The sequence below is a fragment of the Rhea pennata genome, chromosome 1, assembly GCF_028389875.1.
Source record: "Rhea pennata isolate bPtePen1 chromosome 1, bPtePen1.pri, whole genome shotgun sequence".
NCBI lineage: Eukaryota > Metazoa > Chordata > Aves > Rheiformes > Rheidae > Rhea > Rhea pennata.
Window position 1 is genome coordinate 68,976,031 of NC_084663.1, and position 19,563 is coordinate 68,995,593.

General features: G+C 41.9%; 1 protein-coding gene across 15 annotated transcripts in view; it reads right to left on the minus strand.

Annotated features, from left to right (window-relative positions):
- MICAL3 (microtubule associated monooxygenase, calponin and LIM domain containing 3) overlaps window positions 1-19,563 on the minus strand; it is a 180,202-nt gene that overhangs the window by 141,785 nt on the left and 18,854 nt on the right. For 13 of the 15 annotated variants that reach the window (XM_062590774.1, XM_062590858.1, XM_062590830.1 and 10 more), the window contains exons 1-3: window positions 15,131-15,212; window positions 1,454-1,514; window positions 261-329 (exon numbers count right to left, since the gene is read on the minus strand). The gene's annotated coding sequence lies outside the window, so the exon portion shown is untranslated. Of the gene's footprint in view, window positions 1-260; window positions 330-1,453; window positions 1,515-15,130; window positions 15,213-19,563 lie in introns of those variants that run through there. The other 2 variants (XM_062590756.1, XM_062590765.1) reach the window with 1 other exon arrangement.

Below are 19,563 nucleotides of genomic sequence, written 5' to 3' on the forward strand. Positions count from 1 at the left end.
AGGTATCGTAACGTAACTATGAATCACCACCCTCAAAAAAAAAAAAAAACAATTTGAGATTTGGTGCGTCATTTTTGCCACAGAATAGGCTTAATGCATACATCCCTAGAAATAGCTTTTCAAAGATGCAGTCCAATGAAATTGCCGAATTCAATACCAGTCACTCAAATTCTAAACTGAAAAGTATATTAAAAAGTGTTGTTAGGTTCATTCAAATACCATGTAGTTTCCCCAACAGTACCATTATTATATTTGCCTACCTGTGGATGCGAACAGTGTCCCACAGCATTGGTTGACATTCAGAAAGTTACCAAAATCAGAAAGGAAGCCTTTAAAAAAAAAGAAAGAAAAGTTCTTTAGCAAGTGATAATTATGATTAAGAAACCATCTAGGGTTCATGACTCTCGGTAAGGAAAGGGAGAAATCTTTTCTCTTTAACACTATTCGGTAAGTATGAGTTTGTACACATTACATGTGCCAAGTGGTACAGTTACAAGCTATCATAATTTTCCCAGGCCTTCATCTATTCACACCCACTGATACCTTGCAAATTCATGTCCATATGCATATGTAAAAACAGATATAGAGTTTTCAATAGTATAAATATTCATTAGTTGCTATTTCATGCCCACAAACACATATCACATCTGCAATACAGAGAGAAGTTCCCTCTTAGTGTACTGGTCCCAGGAAGAGGAAGAGACCTAGATTCTTATCCCAGCTGTGTCTACGCTTATGGAGGTCAGCTACAGTGCGGTAACTCTATGTGTTTCATTTATCTCTCTGCAAAATCACAGAGACACAGAATTTTATCCTTTTTGTAAAAGGACTGGAATAGAGATGAAGAAAGTTCAGTGCATTGCGATCAATAATATTTTTGCCGTTTAAGAGTAACGTAATAATAAAATTAATATTAAAATAATATTTTTGCCGTTTTCCTCAATGAGAAAAGGCTACAGACAGAAATCCTGCAATGCTGCAAATGCATATGTAAACTAGAGAGCAAGCTACAAGAGAACGACAGAAAAGCAACTACCAATATTATTCTCCTGCCCACTCCACTCTACTTTGGACACGAGTTCCATGAAACAGGACAGACAGCAAGGTCTTTCCCATTTTACTTCCTCTCAATTTCTCTTTTAGGTTTTGTGCATCTGAGTAACATTCAGAGCAGTCAAGGTTAGGACTTCCAATTTTTCATTAGCACTTGTTTATTTTAAGACTACCCTTACTATGTCTGGCTCACCCTCTTCCTTTACAAAACAGCGAGGTATCTTATTTTGAGTTTCTCTGTAGAGATAGGTAAGAAACTCCATCCCTGAAAGCAGCTGCTCATCTTTAGCAAAGACAGAAAAACCTCATTTAATTCTTTCAGAGTACAGTGAGAATTTAACTCCAACAAACCACTTCATAAACAAATTCTTTGAAGCACAGTGCTCCTACCCAATTTTACCTGAAAGCACATTCTGGGCCACACTACAGTGAATGGTGTCCTTCTGGATCAGCACAAAGCCCTGCGAAAGAATCACACAGACGAGTTAACTTGGCTAACAATACCTCAATGTAATCCAGATAGATTTTTAGATTGATATTCAGAGTACCTAGCTTTTCAACAAAAGCTCAGAGTTCAAGTACTCCAAATGTTTTACCAAGCTGCTCCTAATTACCAGCTAAAAGGAAAATGTAAGTACTTCTTCAGCTTTTAGGAAAATACAAGTACTTCTTCAGCTTTTAGAAGCCTCAAGCTTTTCAGATACCCAGCAATAATTAAGACTGAGCAAGTATGGTTCATTTTGCTAGTACAAATGTACTTACATTGTTATGAGGTCACATACAGGGTAGTTTTTCTTTATAAAACCAACTGATACAAGTGGAAGAAATTAACAAGTTTGCAGATGCACAAACTTGTCTTCTAGTCTGAATAAGTCCACTGTGCAAAAAGGAAAAATAACCACTAGCTAAGAGCAGAACTGTGTTCTCTCAAAAATACTGCTCAGTCTGACCTCTCACTCTGAATCCTGAACAGACAGGACATTATTGGAACACAAGTGCTGAAACTATAACTCTACATCAGAGAAATAAGAACAGCGATACAACAAAAACAGCGGTTAGATGAGATGCACAAAAACCTGCTAACTGCAATTTCTCTCCTCTATTACTTTCACTTTTTACTCCTCCTTTCATAGAGGCTACAACTTCTAACACTCCTCTTGAATAGGGTCTTCCCTTCTCTCTATCAAGTATGTCCTCTCAAATACAATCAAACCATCAAGCAGCAATTTCAACTTTTCTGTTATGCCCATCCTCAGCCAAGTAGGACAGATAGAAACTCTGCCATCCTCACTCTACCAACAAACTGTCTGCATCCAACTAGTGAGGCCAGCAGAACAGTTATGGAACTGCATGGTAAACCTGACCAAGTTCACTATTTTCTTTTTTTCCCCTCCAGTAGGCTATCTTTAAACTAGATCAGTTTTCTGATCAGATTCTTCATGCATCCCCAGACAGCTGTGCTGGCACCACAGGAGGAAGAGAAGAGGACATAGCATCTCAGGACAGAAAACAAGTTGCTGGTCCAAGACGCTCCTTAAAAAAAAGCCATTCCTAATTGTCTTCCTTTTGTATTTAGCTTTGATGATTGCTTCTATTGTTTCAGATCTGAAAAACCTGATGGCCTTAAAGCTTGTCTATTTACTGAAAAGTAATGCACTTTACTGAACAACTAGCTATAGGAACACTATCTAAAGTCTACATAGAGAACAATGAGCAGCTGTCCCAATTCAGATCTGCAACTTCACTACTATCAATATTTAAACCAAGGGCAGGGGGGAGAACTCGTATAAGCAAGCTATTCGGTTTTCCCACACACACACACACACACTATCTCTGCAGTAACAAAATTTATTCCTATGCTGAGAAATGTCCTGGTTTTAATAATGCTGCCATACCAGCCAAAAAAGATCATTTTATAACCAAAAAGCGCAAGTCAAGCAAGAAAGGAATTTTGTTTGTTTGCTTCTAGGGTTGCCTTTTTATTTAAGAAAACACAATGGAAAGTACAAAAATCTCAAAAGAAGAATGAAGCGGACAACAGTGCCCTAAAGGGAAAGAACACAGGGGCTGTGTTCCAACAGCAGGCAAGAATTATTAGACTGTAGATTGCTCAGCAGTGCAGATACAAAGCCCCCCTTCTCTATATATATAATTATACACAAACTGGCTTTTTAATCGCTGTCATGCAATTGTTACAGCATCTCTGCTAAATATCTATTTCATCCTGTGTTTTTTGGGGGGAGGCGGAGGGGTTAAGTCAATTTAATAGTCTGGAAAAAAACTGGCACATCTTTCAGAAGCCTGAGAACAGAAACATTTACAAGAGCACACACAAAGGCGACAAGAAGCAGCTATTATACTTATCATTGAAAAGAGAAAAACCTATCTCTAGACAGACACAGAACACTTGGGTGGGGGCTGGCCAGCCACTTTAAAGGTGTCTCAGAGAACTATTTTCCTAAATACCAGTCTATTTGGATTGTTTCACTGGAGTGGGTAGTCAAGGTCACTCAGCTTTCCCCAAATTCTGCTTTTTCTTCTAACTAGTTTTTGCGGATCTTAAAAACAAGATCCTTAATGCTTTCTCCCTTTGCATAGCATCGTGTCCAGGCACTAGCACCAAAGCCCACTTTGTTAGGTGGACTCAACCAATGCTCCATCCCACAAACACTCAAATTCTCAGTAAAAGCACACTATTTAATGGATTTCCCCTCCAATCTCAGAAACACACACGCCACGCATCAGATGTTCACTCACCCAGGAGCTCATAGTCTGCCACTAAGGAGGGAAAAAAGGTGGGCAACAGCTCCTAATTCCTCTGTGTTTGGCTGGACAGTATTTTCCCTCTAATGCGCTGTATTCTGTATAATCACTGCAGTGCTCAGAGCAAGCAGACTTGCAAAAGCAACTGGAAAACAGAGCTTTGCATCTCCTAAGCTGAACATAGATGTCCATCCCAGACTGAGGGTGGTTCTTTCACAGTATACCTATCATCTATTGCTCCTTGACCAGAGGGAGGGTCACAGTGACAAGTGGCCATTGGAAGGTCGTAACTAGGGCAAGAGAGAATAAAGCCAGAAAAGTCAGCTGAGGGGGCCAGAGAGCCCTTGTGTGTGTGTAGGAAGGGAAAAGAATAAATGGAGCAAATAACGAGTGAAAGAATGGAATCAGTATACAAAGAAAATTATTTACTGAACAGATTATTTGTGCTGCTGACCTCAGTTCATTCCTCTCCAAGCCTTAACTCCTTATGGTCAGGGCTTTGCTTGAGAGAGTACTAAGGTCCTTTGCTTGGGGGAGTACTAAGGTCACAGCTCATTTCCCCCCAGTCACCTTTCTAAGCGAGCTGCAACAGCTAGATCCTGCAGGTGAAGAACACGCTCCAGCAGCAGAGTGCTGTTCACTTGCAGTGCTCTAGTGAATGTCTCAAATCAGCACATGCTTCCCAAAAGCCTGGTTTGCCATCATAGTTCTTTTCCTCCACCCCTGAAGAAAAGGCTTTTTGAAATGAAAGTTGAAAGGGGTGGGTAGGACTCATTCCTCCACCATTTTTAAGATTTTCCCTGAAATGAGAAGCTTTCTGCAGTACTTGAATATTATCAGCTTACAATAAGTTAATGTCTGCCAAACACTTCTTTCCGTGGACTTTCCAAGGACTGCTGTATACAAGTTAATCTCACAGCCATGACCTTGTTCTTGTTGCCTAAAGATTTTGGTGCCTTAACTGAAACTCCAGAGAAACTGCATATGTTTGCTATGAGTAGCTGCGGATTAAACCACAGCATGTCACAGCAACTTGTATTTTGCATAGTAGGAGCACTCTAAAGCATTACTTCAAATGCTAACACTAATCTTTTGCATTTTATTTAGAGTAACGGGAATTGAGATAGGAAATAACTGAAATAAAAACACATTGAAATCATTACTGTATTTGAGAATAAGATCATAGACTATTTGTTCTCAGGTTCCCCAATACATATTGAGGGTACTGCCTCCGTATGAGAGCCTAGATGGTTAAGAAAGCAAGAAGCCACTATAAAATAATTATTCATGCTAAACTTATCATGATTTTGTTATGCAGCCTAGTACTGAATTCACAGCACAAAACAAAAACCTTCTAGCTCACACACTGCAAAGAAACTTTTCTAAATATGAGCCAAATTGAATGCCTGACTTTGTAGGCAGGCTGAAGGCTGTTCCCATTCTTTTGTCAGGTGTCAAAGGACCCATTCAATTAAGTCACAAAAATTAAAACTGAGATCTTGCAATTGCCATTGTAGTGAGTGAAATATGAGTCTAGTAAATAAGTCAAACTAGCTTAGGCTAAGACAGCTGTTAGAGAGACCACACTCAGCTTCCCACCCTTTCTAACAGAAATTAACACTCATCTTGGTTTACTGTGTTCAGCTGACAGCCCCTTAGCTCCTGTCTAGTTCAAAGTTTTCCTCTCAAGAACTGTTTCTGTTACAACACCAATAGGAATAGGGACAACCAAGACCAGCCAGGTGTGCAGCAGGCACTGCAAGCTAAGTCTAACCTATGTATCTTGAACGTACTCATCTTTCATCATTCATTCTTGTACTTCATGTTTCTTAAATTCCTTGCTCTCTTAAAAGTCTGAAACCAAAGTACTACACCTGACAGGTGAATTCAGTAGCAGGCACGGACTGTGAAAAAGCATCACATGCCTAAATGTTATAGCCAAGGTTTGCACGAATGCGTAATAAAGAATTCACCACCATTGCCCTGTACCATCAAAAAACCTTGGCTGCTTGTAATGCTTTCCTGTACGCCACTTGTCTCCTACAGTTTTATGAGACCTGTCAGGTTCTCTCATTCCTGGAGATACAGGTTTTTGATAGTACAAACCAAGAGATCATCAAGAGTTTGATGAAGCATACGATAGATCAGTCTAACAGCTAAAAAAACAACAAAAAGCCTTTTGTTATAGCTGAAGAGTATGAGAATGAAGCAGAAAACGAATGAAGATTTGGGAAGAAGACAGGCCCTTGTATTTGGAGGTGCCATTTTGCCACATTCAGTTCATCAGTATGCATAATAACTTTAATTGTTATCCTGATACACTTGAGCTAAAGACTTTTGATAAAAAAATGATATAAAGCAGAAACCCTACAATGCTGCAGAAGTGGAGGAGGAGACCTGACTTCTTTGAAAAAGGTTTTCTTCAAAATTTTCTGGAGGAGGGCAAGAGAACAGTAATAGACTTGGCTTGGCCAAGAAAGAAAAATCCACAAAATGCTTCTCCTGGGTAAAGTAAAATGCTTTGGCTTGTGAAATACCTTAGTGTTTCAGGGGAGCTGCAGTTCTGAGGTGACTGTCTCAAGATGCAGCCCATCTTTGGAGGGCAGAATGCACTGCAGGAGGAAAAAAATCCACCTTTTTATACCAGAGAATGAAGGATGACGCACAGCAGTTTGACAGAAAACATTTGATTTGGACAGTATTTCAGTTTGGGAATGTCTATCTTTTAAACTAGAGTAGAAGGTTTTTGAGGAAAGAAAGTGGTAAAGAAGTTTTCTATTAGAACCATATTTCAACAATATTTTCAACTAGACTTAGAGAATAGAAGAGACAAGCAGATTTTTCCAATCTGGCCTTTTAGAGGATTACTGAACATTTAATTCTTTCTATCCTAACACTGCAGCGTTGTAAAAGACTGTTGCTTCAGTAACTATCAAAAATAAACTCTCCAGAGAGCAGACAGCACTAAAACAAGTCTCTTCAAACTGATAAGAAATCTAGACAATCACCCACAAAAGGGCACATTAGCAGAAGAATTATCCGACAGAGGAAGTAAACATCAAGTGACACTCTTCAAGCAAATTAGCTGTTTTAGATCACCGATGTGACTATATAGTTTCTACATGAACCTTAACTGATTCCCCTCCAAGAAAATAATACAGCAACTTGCTCTGCTAGTCAATTCCATGAAATACACCCTGGAAGCCTTCTATGTTTGTGTCAGCTCCCCTCTGTTAGAACAGGCTTATGGCTATTGCTTACAGAATTCAGTAATTTCTCCCCCATGCACACCAAAAAGGAGAGGTAAAGAACACAGAAAGTAAGTCTGCGGAAAGCAATAAACAGAAAGAAGAGAGCACAAGGACCAGGAGGTTAAAGAAAGGAAAACACGCAGGATAAAACTAGAAAGGAAAGCAAGAACCAGCACCCAAGAAGCCAGTTTTCCAGTAGCAACATGCTCTGAGATGAAATGATAAGACACCAAAAATGGACCCCATAGTTGCTGGGATGCTGCTAGACTTCTCCTCCCAGTGCTATGTGTGTTTAACCCAACCACAGCCAGAAGGCAGTTTTGCATCTTGGGGAAGCCTTAGTAAGGGAATGTATAGAAAGAGATGAGAGTGCAAAGTAAAGCCAGAGCCCAAATAAGCAGATCTGAAAGAGCGAGAGAGAGGCTACAGGTTGCATATTCGATGTATAGATCAATCAAGATCCCTCTCCTATCCTGGGGGAACATAGATAGGAGATTGTTCTGCCCCTCATGAACGGCATTGTGACTACACTCGTGACCACAACTGCAAGAAGGATTTTCCAAGTTACTATAATATCAGCAGACTGTGGTATTGGCTCAGCATACAAGTTGGCCTTCTGGAATACATCACACTCCACTGATGTTAAGAGGTCCTACCACTTACTGTCTGTACAGAACACAGGATCAACAAAACAGAGCAAGTATGGTATCAGTGCAAAGAGCTGTCTGAGGAACAGCTTGAAAGCAAGTCCACATCACGTCATGAAGCCTGATCAAGTTGCAGGGAAGAGAGAGATTAAAAAAAAAAAAAAAGAGAGAGAGAGAGACAGAGAGAGAGAGAGAATGTGCTAGGAACATTTGCCCTGGCTGCAAACTAGTTATTCCAAGACAAAGGTTCCCAGATCTCTCCCAGACTAATACACCTCCCCACACGTCCACAGTTTATATTTGCTTCTCCTATTGCAGCTTTCAAAATGCTCCACAGAATGATTTGAAGATTAGTTCACCTCCTGAAATAACTCCCCTGTCACGAAATATTCTCTTCAATATGCTGAATTCAAAACTTCCCAGCATTCACCCTGCTTCCCTGTTTCCAATATAGCACCTGAACACAAACAGGAAAAGCTTCTGCTTTCTTCCACCCTTATCTTCTTTAAGCTGTACAATCTTCAGACCAGGGACGATTTTATTATGTTTTAATACTGTATTTGGCACGTCAAAGTCCTGGGTAGGTCTCCAGGCATTAGTGTGATGCAAAAGGGCCTCTATGTAATGCAAAAGTAACATGGAAAGTGTAAAGCACAATGATCAGATGTCATTGTCTTTTCCCTCTGAGGAGCACAAACTACCATCACTGTGCAGAACTATTAGTGGAGATCTGCTAATGAGGTTGTCACCTTCTGGTGAACTCCTCCATCTTCACATGGACAAAATCCTCTTTTTCTGAATTACTTACCTGGAAGCAGGCCAGGTATTACTAACACCATACAACCATACACGCAGTTCCACTATCCCTGGAAAGTCTACAATACATTTAGATTCTGTTTATAAACTGCAAGACAAATGACACTGAGACAGAAAGAAACACAAAATAGCAGGTGTGAGACACTGACTTTCCTAGATTCCCTAAAGAAGTTATTCAAAGGCAAACTCTAAGCTAGTCTTTACAATCAACGTAAAAAGAGATACTGCTCTAAAGCAGAATTCTGAATAGGAAACTCACTTAACTACTCTAAATCACTAGTTAAGTGAACCATCCAAAGCGTCCCATGCTCCCCAAAACTAGCACCCTTCCCAAAACAGTCCAAGGTAGCTTTTCTTTTTCAAAATCAGCAGATACTCTATTTAAAGCGGGTAAAGTATCATACACAGTCTTCCCCAGTTGTTATGAAAGATATAATCCTGGACACAGGCAAACACCTGTCTCCATCCCTCAGTGTACATCAGTTCTGCGCAGATTGCCACACAAAGGAGGTGAGAAGTCCCCCCATCTGCCCTTTCTTCATCCAGTCATAAGGTTGCAAGTGTTGGGAGGCCAATGTTCAACATGAGAACAAGAGTTAGTCTATAGTCAAAACTTAGATCGATACTACTGGATGGACTGGGGAGTTCTGTTGTTGTTGCACTGTTTATTTTTTGGGTTTTTTTTTTTTTTTTTTTTTTTTTAAACTAGGTTAGAGTCAAACTTGGTTTCTGCTGTCTCAAGATTCATCTACTTAATGAACTATGAAAAAAACATAAGCAAGTGTAAGCAGTGCAAATCTCTGCAAGCTGCAGTATCTCAGAGAAATAGAACAGGTTTTATAATATCCTTTTCAGACAACCTGAAAGAAGAGGAGACATTAACAGATGTGTAAGTACACAGTGCATATTCAAAAAGACTAAGAAGAAGGGTAAGAAAGGCCTCCCCCCACCATCCCACTACAGCCAACACAATTCCACAAAGGCCATAAAGAGATAGAAATGTTAAACTGCTCCTGGCCATGTGAGACCTCTTTTACTTGCATGATAGAGTTAACAAGTTAAGATATGATACCACAAAAATGCTGCTGTTCTGCCTACACTACTTTGAGTCCCACGAAGAAGTTTTCCCGCAGAAGGGGGGATGCCCCACAAAGTAAAGAGATGCTAGTACAGGTCCCCACATTTTAAGGAAGGTCACTATAAAAGTTACATAATCCTTTAAGTTACTTCAGTTCAAAAGTTACTTAAAGGACTAGAAGATTACGCCCAAAGACTTCAGACACCACCTGAAGTTCATTCCAAAGCATACTGCAGTCATGACGACACAGGATGCAACTGAAGACAGATTTGCACAGAAGAGGTTTTTGTTTTGTTTCTTCAATTAAGAGCCCTCAATGCACTGTAGTGTCCTCTTCACTCCTTCTTCCCATAGAGCAACTCCCAGTAAGCCCTGTCTCATTTCAAAGCACTGCAAATTCAGAGAAACTATTTCCAAACAGCAGGGCAGAAAGCAGTAGCACAGAACAATTTTCCTGCTGGTCAAACAGGAAGTTGATGAATTAAGCAGACTATTTCCCAGATTTTAATTAAACTGTATGCCTGTAATACTGATACAGATACAAGAGATCAATACCATAAGACAAATACTCGTACAGACTCCAATCCAAACTCCAATCCAAGGTATCAGATGACTGCTACACAAAAAGTGGATTTGAAGAAAGACAGGAGTGTAACAGTAAGGCAGAAATGAACAGCAAGATAAGCAGTGGCCTACTCATACCACTGTCCAGCAGTTTTGGTTCAGTCAGCCCATGGCAGGGAAGCACACTAGGAACTCTACTTCTGAAGGCAGAAGATGAGGTAGCTCCATATACATTTATGGGACTCTCATGTTGGGTGAAGACCATTTATTCCCCCATTCCCCTTCCAGAATGAATAACGTAAAGACCATAAGGACACTTCAGTGAACACCTGAAAGTCAGCACCATACATACCACATTCCCTATAGTATGCCACCCAAAATGCCAGTAGAAATGGACCCAGAAGAAAATTACTTTATATCTGTAGTTGTAATATGAGGCTCAGAGGAATGAACTGCTAAAAAACTGACTGGAGGAAAACAGAAAACACACACACACACACTTTACTGAAAAAGTCATTATTTGAAACAGTTGAGTGCCAGAAAGAAATCTAGACGTGAACAGAGGGCAGCCTAGACTAGTTTTTAACCATGTGGCTAGACACAAAAGATCATATCTCAAAGAGATTGTGGAGAAAGAATGAAAAAGGTTAACATACAACCCAGATAAAGATCTGGAGAGAGGGCAGAGATGACAGGCTGAGAGAGAAAGGAATGTAGTGAAAAGGTTTTCCTCACAATTTCCATAGCTTTTTTTCACCACTCTCTCCAAAAAAAATGCAATCTGGTATCTCATGCTGCCTAGTGAAAAAATGACACAGCTTCAGGACAGTCAATTTTTACTGGACCAATCTGATTTGTCTTCTGCAAGGAGGTATGCTGCTGCTGCATACCTTTAGCAGAAAAGTTCTGACTTCTTAAGAAGTGTGCGACTGAGTATCTTCCTCTCTCTCAATACTGAAATCATTCTATTGTTAATTGACTGCTACCTAAGAACAACAAGAACTTGCATTTCTTTTCCTAGTCTCACTGAATACTTCTGAAAGAGTAAATGCCAACATCTCAGGAAAGACAGACATAAGTGAGTTTCCTCCTGCTACCAAGCCAAACCATTGCTGCTTGATAAAAGCTTTTAAAATAATAGAATCAAAGAAGCAGCTGCCCACATAGTTGAGCAATTTTCCCTTCCTTCAAGCACCGAGTTCCCACCATATAACAGAGCATCCCAGTGCCTTTTCCAGCCAAGATACAATATACACAGGAGAAAACAAGAGCTGTGATCCTGTCAGTTTACCACTTACACATGGGAACTGAATTCTGTTAACAAATGCACTATCAACTACCTATTCCAACTCTCAAAATTATGAGGAGACTGCATGAACAGACAACTAATGATTCAGTGACTGAATGTCCCAAACAGACAGTTGGGATCCAAATGTTCTTATGTCCTTCACAAATACCCTCTATGAACAGATCTCATTCTTGAGAGTGTAAGTTTTGGGGTTCTCATGAATGCACTTTTCCTCCCTCCACCCCACGCAGTTAGAACAAGATGCCATTCAGCTGGGGGAAGGAGGTGGAGAGAAAGGAAGGAAAGGGCAGCTATTCGATGTGCTGGTGTTCATTTTTACCTCTTGCTCTGTCTCCAACGTTTTGGGGTACCCTCCCAGTATAAAAACACTGCCTGTTTCTTGTACCTTATCAAAGCTTTTCTAAATAGTAGCATAAACACTAGCTCAGTATCACTACTGCTTTATTGCTGCCTATCAAATTATGAACAGCATTGCTGTAGCTGACATCTCAGTTACGCCTTGCTGGTTAGCGAGGCTAAGTAAGGTCACTTCCAGTCTCTAGTGCTGTCGGGAAACCTAAGGAAGTGCAAGTGATGCTCACTTCATAGAGCTCATTTAAAGAGTTACTTACTGGATTTACCAATGGAAACTGTCCCCATTACTATTTTTAAACGAAAGCCAATATTATTGTTAGGATCTGCTGAAGTAGGAACACCCACCCAGGAAAACTCTCTCAAATTACATCAGCACTAAGAGTATTTCAGCAGTATTAGAACAGCCGTATACTACATTGGCAAAGCTGTACTTCACGACCATTTATTAACACCACATCACATAGTGAAGACAAGCCTTGCTAGTACACATGTGCTTTACTAGTATAGCTGAACCTGTGCTAGGACATTAAAATACCACAGATCATGCTGCTGACTGACAGCTATGTTCGTGGAAGATTTAACTATAAGTGAAAGGATTTTTCCACTCCAGGCTGTTAAGACTGAGATCAACTGTCAGAGAACGGATTCCTAAAACATGAGTGCTGGAAGCTGTATGGTAGAAATGAGTTTTGACCAACCCATTAGCGCAGCTGGAGGACACAGGGATCCAAATGCCTAAGCTATGGTAATAGCACTGAAAGTTGTATCACCAGAGAAAGTCCCTGCATGGGACATGCTATTGCTCTCACTGGCAATGGCCTGTGGCACAATCTAAGCACAGCAAAAGTTTTCTATAAGTATGAAAGTAAGGCAGCACTAACACAAAGGCTTCTCCCTTTAACTAGAGGTACACTGAATACTTCTAAGATTATCTTGAGAAGACAGCCTCTGTTTGCAAAGGAAGAAAAAAAAAAAGTAATCCACAACAGGATTAATTAAATGACCAAGAAATCATTCTGAAATCCTGCAAGAACAGAGGGGTGCATCCGCCTAAGCAGCAATTCTGCTTCAACTTTCTCTAAAAGCAAAACAGACAGCACCAGCTCTGCATTACCATGCATACAACCATAATTCAAGCTCGCTCAAAAAAAAAGTAACAGTGCAGTAGCCTTTATCAAAGGAGACCTGCACCCGCAAATAACTAAGATTTCTCATACGAGGTAAGTTTGCAGAATGCTCTTAAATGTGAACAGAGAAAGGTTAAAAGCAAGATATTTGAAACCAGAGAGGTAAGAAAGCTTAGAATATAGTGTCATCCTGACCTCAAGCAGCTGTGTTTAGGTTTACATCAGGCATATACAATCACATACTATTTACAGATCCTTTCTTAAGGCACAGGACTAATTAAGAACAGGATTTGTATTCAAAATTATCAATTTGTATGCAAGTACATGTTATTCATAATCAATACAACAATTAGCTCTGTACAGTAATTCTGTACAAATGTTTAAAAAAATGCTAAAAGAAGGAAAATATTCACAGTTGTCCTGTAACACTCAAGACAAGGTCCCCTATCCGTTAATTTAATAAGAATTTCCAAGTTCACCAATTAGTTACAAGGTGCACATTTCAATATAATTTGAGATATCTGTGAATACAAACCAAGCAAGCACTTACATCTATCTGTGTTCTTGGAGATAAGTACTTTAGAAAGCAGAAAGGTAAAAATAAACATCTGATTTTTAACTGGAGTGTGAAATTTTCACTTTCAGCTGTAGATGTATGTGTAGTGGATTCTTGGCTGGTCTAAAGGGACACTGTCAACTTCAATCTAACTCTTAAGTTTAGTTTTCTGCAGATAAGCTTTCACAGAACCTCAGACCAGTAGAAATATTCTCATGATTAAAGAAGTTAATTCCCAGGCAGTAAGTTATTTTTACCAAACATGTCCCTGCAGTACAACCAACTCAAACACAAGTGTTGAAAATGTGACAGTGAAAAATAGCAGAATAAGCACATTCTCCAAAAGAAATACAGAAAAAAAGATATTAGCATAATTATTTGGAGTCTGTTTCAAAAGTGTTCTTCAGACAATGTTTTTACATTTTTTTTTAATTTGGTTAACATCTAGCTTTAAAAGCTTCTAAATAAAATGGGGCCTAACAGTCTGTTTCTGTGTATCTAGAGTTTCTAGCAAGAGGCTGTTCAGTTGCTCGGCTTCTCCTGATCTCCACGCACCAGTACAGACACATTCTATTCAAAGAATAGCTAAGAAACTCAGATTTAAGCATGAAGTCTAAAACTGAATGAGGTTTCCGAGAGATATTTCATTTTGTTAGCTTTTAACAGAAGTACAATAGGATCAAAAAAGGAAGCGACGATTTTTGTAGTGCAAGTCCTGAAGGGTATCCCACCCCTCTTAGCAAAAAAAGTTAATGTCAGTTGCTCCACAGCACTAAGCTTAAATAGATGACAGGATGAGATAAGAGATAACTTCTTCGGAATATGGAATAAAGCTGCTACAGGGAGAATGCATAAACAGGTTTTTGTTTCAGCAAAAGGGACTAATGCATAAGCAGGTTTTTGTTATAATAATGAAAACAATTCTATGTTTAGAAGCAGTTACCTTTGTGAGATACTGCAATGTGCCTAATAACCCTCTGAGAAAATAAAAAAGTCTGTGAAGACCAAATCTGTATCATAACAAGAATGCAGAATGGAGACACAAGTATTAGAAACCTGCATACAGCTTGTACTGAACATATCTAGCACAACGATTGAGAGAGGGAAAAAAAAAAAAAAAAAAAAAAAAAAGCTAAAGGCTTCTGTCTGCAAGACAAGCACAAGCCTATCTGAAAGGCGACCTGCACACACGATTTCTGATGGAGCTGAAGGATCATAAACTCCTTTACGATGGAAGGGCGAAGGGTACTAGGAAGCAGGCACGGCTGCCCGCTCCCTGGCGCCGTAACGCAACGCGCCTAACGGCCAGGCGGGGAACCGACCCTCCGGGCGCCGCCGGCTCCTCCCGGGCTCCGCTCCCGGGGGCCGGCGGCGCCTCCCGCTCGCCCTTCCTCCGCTTCGCCCCCAGCACCCGTTTCGCGACTCGGCCACGCAAACGCGGCGACCTCGCTTCCCCCCGGCGCCGCAGTCAGGTCGAGGAGCGGCCACGGACGGCCCCGCCGCGCGATGCCGGGGCACCAGGCGGATCCGCCGCCGCCGCAGCCCCCCCGCTCCGGGGGCGCCCCCACCTGCCGCTCCGCGGCGGGAGGCAGCGCGCCGCCGCCTCACTCACCTCATGCTGCTCCGAGGGCAGGGGGCGGCCCGAGCCGCGCTGCGCCCGTCCGGCTGCCGGCGCGGCCCGACCCTGCCCTCCGCGGCAGGGGGAGGGAGGAGGGGGGGGGGCGCGGGCGGGGCGGCGGCGCGCGCGCACCTCGGCGGCGGGCGGGCGCTCCCCCGCCCCTCGCCTCGCCTCGCCCGCGCGGAGGGGCCGGCGGGAGGGGGAGAGGAGGAGGAGGAGGAGCGCGCGCGAGCAAACCTGCCGCCCCCTCCCCGCTCTGTCCCTTAAAGGGGTACACGCGCACGCACCGCCGGCGGGAGGCGGCAACTGGCGCCTCCGGCCGCCGGGACCATGACGTTTCAAGGGGGGGTGGGGGAAGGAGCGGAAAACGGCGGGTGGCAACGAAGTAACAGCCGGGGTGTCGCTACGGCTGCCGCTCACTCCCTTCGCGCCCTGGGAATGGTACGCTCCCAGCGCCCGAATCCGAAAGGCGCGGCGGGGATTGGCCGCGCTGGCGGGCGGGCGGGGCGAGGCGAGAGCGCGCGCCAAACGACGCTGGCGGACGGGAGATGAAAAACGGGGCGGGGCGAAGCCCCAGCCGTTTGTAACGCTCCGGGCGCCGTTGGCGGCGCCTGCGGAGCCGCGCGCGCTGAAGGGAGGCAGCTGCCGGCGGCGCGCGCAGGGCCGTTGGGGCGGGCGCCTGAGAGCGGCGGCCGGCCCCGCTCCTTCTCTGTGCCCTTGGCCTTGCGCGTCGCACCTACACGTAGGAGCAGAGCTCCTGCCGTTACCGCCTCCTCAAGGAAGTAGCGGTTACTGCCGGCTGGAAGTAAATCTGCTGCCGATGTGAAAACCTGCAGGAAGGCCTGCGTGGAGCCGCAGCCCTTCCAGATAAGGGCGATGACGGCCCTTCAAAAAATGCAGGCTGGACAGCTGAAACGATACGTGCCACTACGCAGAGCACAGCTAGGCTTGTGCCCGACTCTGGAAATTTTCCATTTATGTTTTGAATGTAAATATAATTTGATGAGGCTGAGCACAAAACAGAAGAGGAACCATAAAAACTGACAACAGAAAGGTGGCAAAATAGGCTTAAAATGTCTGGAGAAACACAAAATCACCATGAGGGAAAGCTTTATAAATTTTTGGTTCAGGGTTGGCTGAGGAGTAGCTTGGAGGTGTCATCATAGCAGCTCCTCCCATTTGGTTCCTACTGTGTTCTGGGAAAATAGCTCATCGCGTGTGTGCTCTATAAAATGAGGAAAATTACATCAGACACATGCCTGGCTCCGTTATCATTGTCTCCTGCTAATTAAATCAGCTTGGAAGACCCAAATATTGGCTAATCGCTCAGGTTACACTGAGGTAACAGTATAGCTACTGGATAGGCAGGGAAATGACAAAGCCCTGTTCTTCAAAAAAGTACTGAGAGGAACACAGAAATGGTTGGAGTGTATATATGTATGTTTGTGTGTGTGTGTGTGTGTGTATATATATATATATATATGCATGCACACATACACAATACCCATACATTTACATTTCAAAATGTTCTTAGAAGCCACTGGTTACTGGCTAAATACATTTGAAGGACTCAGTTCAACACATAGTTACACACACACACATACATGTGCATTTCCATATATCTGTATTTGGCTTATATATGAATGTTTCATTCCTATCTATATACTTAGTATATATATGTAGAATACATATATACATATACACTCTCTTTGGCATAGCTGAGTATGCCCTTAAGTCCTTCAACCAAGGGAGCCAGTTGATGTGCACCTGAATAGAGCAGGAATATAAACCAATACAGAAGCGCTGTGAATGATCCAGGAATTAGGAGTCAAATACAAACCCATGATAATACAACAGTAACAATGGTAATAGCAAGGTTCTCCAGTGTTCTTTTAAATAGGCCTTTCCAGCAAAGATAACAATTCAAACATCTTTTATATCCAGACCCATAGTTCTGATGTCTACCAAAAACTCAGTTTTCCAACCCTAGTCTAAGGGTTGAAAATTATTAGAGAAAATTATTAGATTTTGAGTTTGGTATGAAAGGCAGCCAGGTATTGAGTAACATACATGATACAAAACCAAAACAGGTACTGTTTGTAAGTGATACCCTAAATAAGCTCACAGCATAGCTGAGGAAATTGTTACTGGAGTATGACAAATATCAGGCATAAGTGCAAAATTCCCCAATCACTATCTATATCTCTGTCTGACAACAGATGCAGGAAAGTCTTTAGCTGATCTAAACTTGGCTCAACCCATCCTATTTACTGATGGAGTTTTCATGAGCATAGAAATTCGACTGGTTGCAATCACTTGAGAGCCACAACCTCTTGATTCAGCTTATGTGTTGAAAAATCTGACAAGTGTCTGTCCTCACCTGAGCAAATACACGTATATATATTCATACACACTCAAATACCAAATGACAGTAAGCGCTTCAGTCAATGGGTATTTCTGCCTTTGAAGTCAAGCAAGGTCACTGAAGTAGTTCTTTGCAGGAGAGGCAGCAGCTTTTATTAACTGTTGATAGCCAAAATAAAAAGGTGTCCCCCTCTAGGAAGATGCAGGTTGAGGGTGTGTTAGATTATTAAAAGATGCAGGCAGATGGAGGAAAGGGTTTATATATGGGATATGGGAAGACATTTTAAAATGCTCTCAGAAGGCAATGTATACAGTATGTCCACTGATTACTGGCTAAGTGCTCTGCATTTGAACAGTCAGGAGGAAGGCTGTCAGTTTAACAGTAATCTTTGTAAAATGCTAATAAGGACCTGAACAATTCCCATTAGGGAACTGAACAGCCATCTGCACTCTAGCATGAAGCTGCCTATGGTATCCACAGCAAGACCTGAACTTGCTATTTTGGAATCCAACAACACAGAGAGTTAGTCATACGACAGGGTTATTTGCTGTCAGATTCCCAGAAGAGTTTTCACAATGCACTATAAGAGGAAGGGCTTAAACAAATAAAAGTAAAGCAAAAAGAAAAGCAGTATACTTCCTCTCTATGTCTCTTTCCCCCCCGTTCAGAGTGGGGGGGGGGGGGAGAAGACAATACTCTACAGAACTTAAGGCTAATAAAATATATGTAAAAAGTACAAAAATGCATGCTTGCGAGATCAGTACAAAAAGGACTACTTTATTTAACAAGCTAAGATAGCTAGAAATCCACATCACAGCCTAGCAGAATACTGATGTTCCTGGCTTGTGATGTGGGTGATGGGTAGCCCATCAATTGCCTTGCTGTATCCCCGAGGGCTTGGCAGCACCTGTATTGCCCTGGTGCTAGATAACGATCACTCAGCAAAGCGATGATTCCTTGTGAATGAATGCTTGCAAGCACTGTAAAGCAGGTTGCCTGGCACTCCAGAAGTGACCTCTAATAAGCTGCTCAGCAGTAGCCACAGCAGTTCCAAACCAACCAAGGGAAAAATCCTGTGGTTCAGTATGCAACCCTTAAAGGAGGTAAGCCGGTACTGCTTTAAATAGGTCAGAGAAGACACAGTGAACATTCTGAACAACTATATGTGTGTGTGTGCGCACATATATATATATATATATACACACACCAAAAAAGTCTGACTTTTTTTATATATTCAATTTCCTCCAGAAATTTTTGAAGATGCATATGGCCCTACTGCTGCTACCAATTAGATAAGGATTACAGTAAGGAGGGCAAGTTACAGAAGAAAATCCAGTGAAATTTTTTGTATCTCTATGATAGCAAAGCTTTTTTTTAGACTTCCCCCCCCCCAGTACAAATGGCCAATGAATCTTGAATTCTCTTCTAAGGACCTTCCAACACTCAGAACTTACCAGGTGCATGACCACTTTTGTGGGATTTTATAATCTCTCCAAATACACAGAACAGCAACTTCTACTTAGAAGTACTGTCCCAGAACAGAATCCCTACATTTGGAATTAACATGTAAAAACACAGCAAGTGAATTTTCAGGAAGGAACTGCAGAATTACAGGGCTAGAAGGAATATTGCGAGGTCATCTGACTCCATCTCTATGAAAGCATCTCTGTGCCATCTGACAGCTATTTATTTTACCCCCTTAAAGACCTTCAGTGTTACAGACACCAGCCTGTCCAAGCAAGCTATTCTGTTCTCACATTTCATTCTTTTTGCCTTTAGAAAGTTTTCCCTAATGATTAACTTGCATCTCTTTCACCATAATTTAAAGCTACTTCTTATCCTACCCATCTCCGACAAAACATTTGTTCCTTTCATCTTTGCAACAGCCTTTTAGATAAATGAAAATTTATCATGTCACTTCTTATTACATTCCCCAGACTTCAATTCTACTTCTTCCAATCTGTCCTCCTAGGTTATACTGTGAGACCTCTGATGATTCTTGATGCTCCCATTTGGAGGCTCTCATATTAGTCCATGTCTGTCTTGAATTGCCTGGCACAGA